A 6,413-nucleotide genomic window follows, 5' to 3' on the forward strand; every position below is an offset into this window, starting at 1 on the left:
ACAGAAGAATGAATGAAACAAGCGTAAGCAGTAGCTACAGAAGAGTTGTTAGACTCTTCATTGCTATTTTGACCTTTTTCTTGTGTCCCTTTGTACTGCTCTGACACCGAAGCAGAGCCACGTTATCCTTCTTGTGTTCTTGTCCCAGCCCTTAATCACATACCCTCTTTGGCCACCAGGTACATCTCCATGTGTCTTTGATAATAACAGAGCTTCTTGATTCAGGGAGTGATTTGTGATGTTCCTTCTTCAGCAAGATAAGTGGCACAGGCCTTCTTCCTCAGGACACAAATCTCACCTGAAAAAGAATTTGGGATGAGGAGATGGTTCAGGGGATAAAGCATTTGCTGTACAAATGTCAGGGCAGGAATTAAAATCTCCAGCACTCAATAAAAAACCCGAGCAGGTGTGGTGGCTACCTATAGCACCTAAAAGGCAGAAATGGGATCCCCAGGACAGGATGACTTCCTAGCAAATCTGAACCTACAAGCTCCAGGTTCAGCAAAGTACTCTACTTTGGTAAAACAAACAAACAAACAAACAAACAAACAAACAAACAAACAAGACATGGACAGCAACGGACTAAGGCCTTAGTCAGGTTTTCTATTCCTGCACAAAACATTATGACCAAGAAGCAAGTTGGGGAGGAAAGGGTTTATTCAACTTACATGTCTGCATTGCTGTTCATCACCAAAGGAAGTCAGGACTGGAACTCACACAGGGTAGGAGCCTGGAGGCAGGAGCTGATGCAGAACCCATGGAAGGAATATTACTTTCTGACTTGCTTCCCTTGGCTTGCTCAGCTTGCTTTCTTATAGAACCTAAAACTACCACCCCAGGGATGGTACCACCCACCATGGTCCCTCCCACCCTTGATCACTAATTGAGAAAATGCCTTACAGCTGGATCTCATGGAGGCATTTCCTCAAGGGAGGCTCCTTTTTCTTTGCTAACTCCAGCTTGTGTCAAGTTGACACACAAAACCAGCCAGTGCAGCAACTGTGTCAAATTTGGGGCTCTACATGTGGGCACACATCTAGGTATGTACAAACACATATGCAGCATCTCACACACACACACACACACACACACACACAAAGAGAGAGAGAGAGAGAGAGAGAGAGAGAGAGAGAGAGAGAGAGAGAGAGAGAGAGAGAGAGAGAGAGAATTTGAATACTAAGTTTACTGGGTTATTTCTTATTATATGTGGTCTAGTCTTGCCATTATTTATAACAAAAAATTCAATATTTTATGTGTTTAAATATGATACTTGTTACCAGAAATTATTTTATATTTCAAAATAAAATCTTCTTGGAAGGCAATAGGAATTAAGAAACACAGGCCAGAGACAGAGGAACATGCCAACCAATCACAGTGAAATTTGGCACAGTGTATGGAATTTGGCAACCAAGTTGTATAAGATGGAACAAAATATGGATAACTCAGAGATCAAAACTGAAAAAAAAAAGCTGTACTTGGATATGAACTCCATATTTGAGAAGAGGATTGGAAGGTTCTTCTACAGTCCTTTGTGGAGACAACTGAGAAAGAGTGGCTGTTGTCCAGGAGGTGGAAGTGATCAGTGTGGAGAACTGATGGCTTTTGGACAGGGTTCAGGGTGAGCTTTGGCACTACTGTGGACTCCTAAAGCACCATGAGAAGGAAGTTTTCCAAAATGATTGGCAGTAAAAGTACCATCTTGGAGCAGAAACTTGGGAGGGAAAAATCACATAGGTTCTAATTCTGAAATTATGTCCAGGCTCCACTAAAGCTAGTATTAAGAGGGTATGGGAGTATTGATCAAAATTAGATGTAGTATACCAGAGCATAGGGATGAAAAGTTGTGAGCTGGCTAGCTGGGGTTGAGGTAGAGAAAGGTCACAGGCCGTCATGGAAGAGACAGAAGAGGAACAACAGATGATGGAGCCTATAAGAGTGGAAAGTTATAGTAAGAGAGATAGGATGGGACACAGAGACAGAGTTTAAATACATGAGGTGATTATTTTACAGCTAACAGCTACCATGGTTGTCATCCTCATAGATGGAATTCTGTAAGGAGTTCAGAGGAAAGATGCTGAATAAGGCAGTATCAGAAGCAAGAAAATGCTTTGTCTATACAGTCCCTAAAGTACTAGAGCTGACTTTTAACAAAATTATCTCTAGATATTGAAGAATGAACATACATTTTAAAATGTTTGTATGATAGTTCCACTTTAAAAAAAATAAGACTGAGTAAAATTAGAAATTGATATGCTCCATGGGGAGACATATTTGAGGTTAGCATATGTGCAGACATTTGTCCTTAGCTTAATGTAAAGTGGTTGAGAAGGCATATCAGACAGACAAATGGCTTTCTACTGCTTAGATAATTTTAGCAAAGAAACACATTTGTGTTGCTACAAAGTAAGATAGCTGAGGTCTGTTCATGCATGAGCCACTAAGCATCGCAGGGTATAAGTGCTGCAAATGTTTGACCTTCCAATCAGGCCTCTTCATTATTGGGCTTCTGCAGCACTTTATAATGATATTTCTCAAGAACACTAAGGTTCAAAGCATTCATTCCTGAATGGGAAAGTTGTCCTGATATTCTGCTTCTAAGCATGTGTGGTTTCTCTCAGTGTTTCCTGCTCCTTTGAATAGAGATTGAATTCTCTTCTCAGATTTATAGCTCAAGAACAGTTTGATGTGCCCAGTCTCAGCCTAGTTTCCAGTTTCTATCAGCAATTTATCTGGTTTAGTTTGGCTAAACTGAGCTGGCATCTTATCGCACTCCTCAGGGTCTGTTCATGATACTCTGAACTAATGGTGAACATAAAAACAATATCAGCAATAACAATAAATCCAAAGAAAAGCCACCAAGATTTTTTTTATAAGCACTTCTCAGCCTGCAATGTGAATTTCAGCATCGTTTTCTGTCTTTGGTGTTTTTCCTGTGGAAATGTGGTGTCATCTGGAAGGCTATTGCCTATCCACCTTTAATTTATGTTCTCATCCCTTCGCCAATACTACCATAGAGTCTCTGAATATTTGAAGACATATTATTTAAATACTACTTATCTGATTTAGAGTGGGGTAGTCATTCAGTATGGAGCTGGTTTCTAAATGGGAATAGGCTGGAGTATTTTCTATCTTTGTCCCAACTGTCTCATTTGGTGATTCACAGTATGAGGAGACCAGGAGCCTTATGGTCTAGTTTCTATTTTGATGTTTACAGTTTCACAAATAACTATTTATTAGCCAGACTTTGAAGAAAACTACCTATTTCCTATCAAAAGTTGAAACATTTGAATATATTTATAATTTTCTTCTTTCTCTAATGGGACCCAAGAAAGGCTCCTTGAGTTTATTAATTAATACATGTATTGATTTTATTAGTGAATATGTATAGAGTAATTGAAGCATGGACTGATGAGAAATGTTTTTAATGATATATGGCTGTGGTAGTTTAAATATGCTTGGCCTATGGGAAGTGGCACTATTAGAAGATATGGCCTTGTTGGAGGAGGTTTAGCTTTGTTAGAGGAAGTTCATCAGTGTGAGGGTGGGCTTTGAGGTCTCCTAGTGCTCAAGCTCCACCCAGTGCAGAAAAGAGCCTCCTCCTAGTTGGCTGAAGAAGATTGCCCCTTCCTGGCTACCTGCAGATCAAGGTGTAGAACTCTTGGCTCCTTTAGGACCATGTCTGCCTGCATGCTGCCATGCTTCTTGCTATGATGATAGTGGACTGAACCTCTGAAACTGTAAGCCAGTCCCAATTAAATGCTTGTCTATTTAAGAGTTGTCTTGGTCATGGTGTCTCTTCACAGCAGAAGAAATCTATAGCTGAGACAATGGCTTAGCTACATTTTTAAGTATCAACAACCCATATCTTCTCAGGGAGCTTTGGGTGCTGTAACTTACTCTTCTACACCAGTGTGTACTCAGCCTGTTTGGTGCGTACTTACTTTTACCAGTATGATGAGAAAAGCCTTCTAAAAAAGTTCTACACCAAAGTCTAGCAGACAATTTTTTGAATATGTATATATGTGCACTTGCATGTTCACGTGTTTAAGCAATAATGTATGCCTGTGTTTGAAGGCCAGAGGTGTGTATTGGATCACTTCAGCCATGTTCTACCCTATCAATCTATCAATCTATCAATCTATCTATCTATCTATCTATCTATCTATCTATATACCTATCTACCTATTCATCCATCTTTTTATTTTTGAGACAGATTCTCTCACTGAACTTGGAGTTCACTGATCCTGGTAGGCTGGCTAGCCCATAAGCTTCAATGATTTGCCTGTGTATACACACCAGTGGGATTATAGGTGCCTATCACTATGATTGACATTTTATGTAGGTTCTTGAGTTTGAACTCAGGTTCTCATTTTTGCATCACAAGCATTTTACTGATTGAGGTTGTTACCCAGTCTCGACAGATAATAGAAGGAATGTTGATAATTCACTGCTTTAGGATAAGAGAATATATAGTTATTTTAAGGGAAGATTATATTTTCTGTTTTATGGCCAAAAGCTATCATAAATAATTTTAATAATCTCAGAAGAAGATGAGTTAATTATTGGTCAATGCTTTTTCCTGAGCATGCAAATCTGGCTTTTTCATGGTGCTATGAATTTGCCTAGCATGTTTATTTCATTTTCTCCTAAAACCATTGAAGAAATATAAAATTCAGCTAAGTTTTGGTAGTGACATGCGTGGAAATTTTTTTTCATGTAGAATACCTTGATTTTAGAATAAAAAAAATCATAGATTGTGTCCTAGGACCAGGCATAATAAAGTAAGTGAAGTATAACGTGTTTACCTTTCCTAGCTGCGTCCTTCAGCAGCTTTCAAACGACCCTTCTGCTGTTAGAAGGTGCTATGGATTTTCTGTTGGGTCAGCACCTCTGAGGGCTGGTGAGGATGGATGGGCAGGAAAAGCTGGTAGAGGGCAGAGCTTTGCCCTGCATCAAACAAACTCTTCAAGGTTGAGTTTGCTTATTGCACTCAGAGAAACCCTTCAGAAAATCCAGAAAGAAAAAGAGAACTCTCAAATCCCTTGATTGCCCATCTGTTTCACCTAAAAATCATGCCGGCCTCCCCTGGCTACTATAATGCTTTACTGTGCCTTCTGAACTCCAGGATGTTGTTAGTTCATATAAAGAAGTCAAGAATAATACCTGTAAGAGAAAAACCTAAAAGGGGCAAAGGAGACAGAATATCAGGCACTGGTGCGAAGTAGTCTTGTTTGCTTGTTTGCTTGATTTTATTTGAGTATCAAAATCCAAGTGTCAGGTGCATGGAACCATGGAATTGACTTGGCCTAGTCACCTTGAAAGGCATGTGTTATAGGCTTTGAGATTAAAATCCATGTGCCTTCTAGTTCGTGGCAGACTAATGTAATCCCGCACATAGTGAAATGTTCAGACGTCTTTGTGTTTCTCTGTTTATCCCCTTGGAAGCCAAGGAAGCACAGAAGCTTGACTGGATGCTTCGTCTTAGATACTAATCCTGTGTACCCTGCATGACTTGCAAATGTATCCTTGTACCCTGGTAACTACAACTGTATTGGCACCATATTTTGTTTTTTGAAAAAGGTATAAAAAGCTTGATTGCTGTCAATCAAATTGTCATGGCCTCAGTTGTCCTGTGGCCCCTCAAACCTGGCCTGATTTAATTTCTCGAGGCTATATTATGTAACCTTGTTTTGACAATTAAGCACAAACACCATCAGGTATTGTGTTGTGAAATCCACTCCAATGAGACACTCAGATTTCATTTCTGTTTCTGGATGTCCAAGTGGCCACTCACAGGCTCTGAATAGAACATGGGGAGAAAGTGGTTGAAGCTGGAGTTAGCCCTCACTTGGGATGAGTCATTTCTCTCCTTACTTGCTTTCAGTTTTCATCTTTCCCATCAAGACTCAGAGAGGGAAAGCAGTACTTTGTGATGGGCATGCAACATGTGGAGCCACATGGCCTCTCTTGTAATTTGCATCATTTTATTCTGTGCTTTCAAAGATGTTTGTCTGCCTCCGTGTGTTCTGATGTGTGTTCTTATGTGTGCATGTGTATCTTTGTGTCCTTGCATAAGGAAGCCAAAGGACATCTTGATGTCTGCCCCTGCCAATCTGAATTTAAAAGAAACCTCTCTTGCCCTGTTTTGTCTTCCTTATCTCTCAACCTGGAATCCTGATTACTCAGGGTACCACTTACAGAACAATAGGACACTATAGCACCTGGAGAGATGTCCTTCTTCAGGCATTATCCAGCTTTGTTTTGCTGTCTAGTGATCCTTAGGAATTTGCCTGTGGACCGCTCTAGTACAGGAATTACCAGTACATACAACCAATCCTGGTTTTTTTATGTGGGTTTTCATGCTTGCAAGGCAAACAATTTACCAACTGATCTGTTTCTTTTTTTTTTTTTTT

Source organism: Mus caroli, chromosome 11 (assembly GCF_900094665.2).
Source record: "Mus caroli chromosome 11, CAROLI_EIJ_v1.1, whole genome shotgun sequence".
In the NCBI taxonomy this organism is placed as follows: domain Eukaryota; kingdom Metazoa; phylum Chordata; class Mammalia; order Rodentia; family Muridae; genus Mus; species Mus caroli.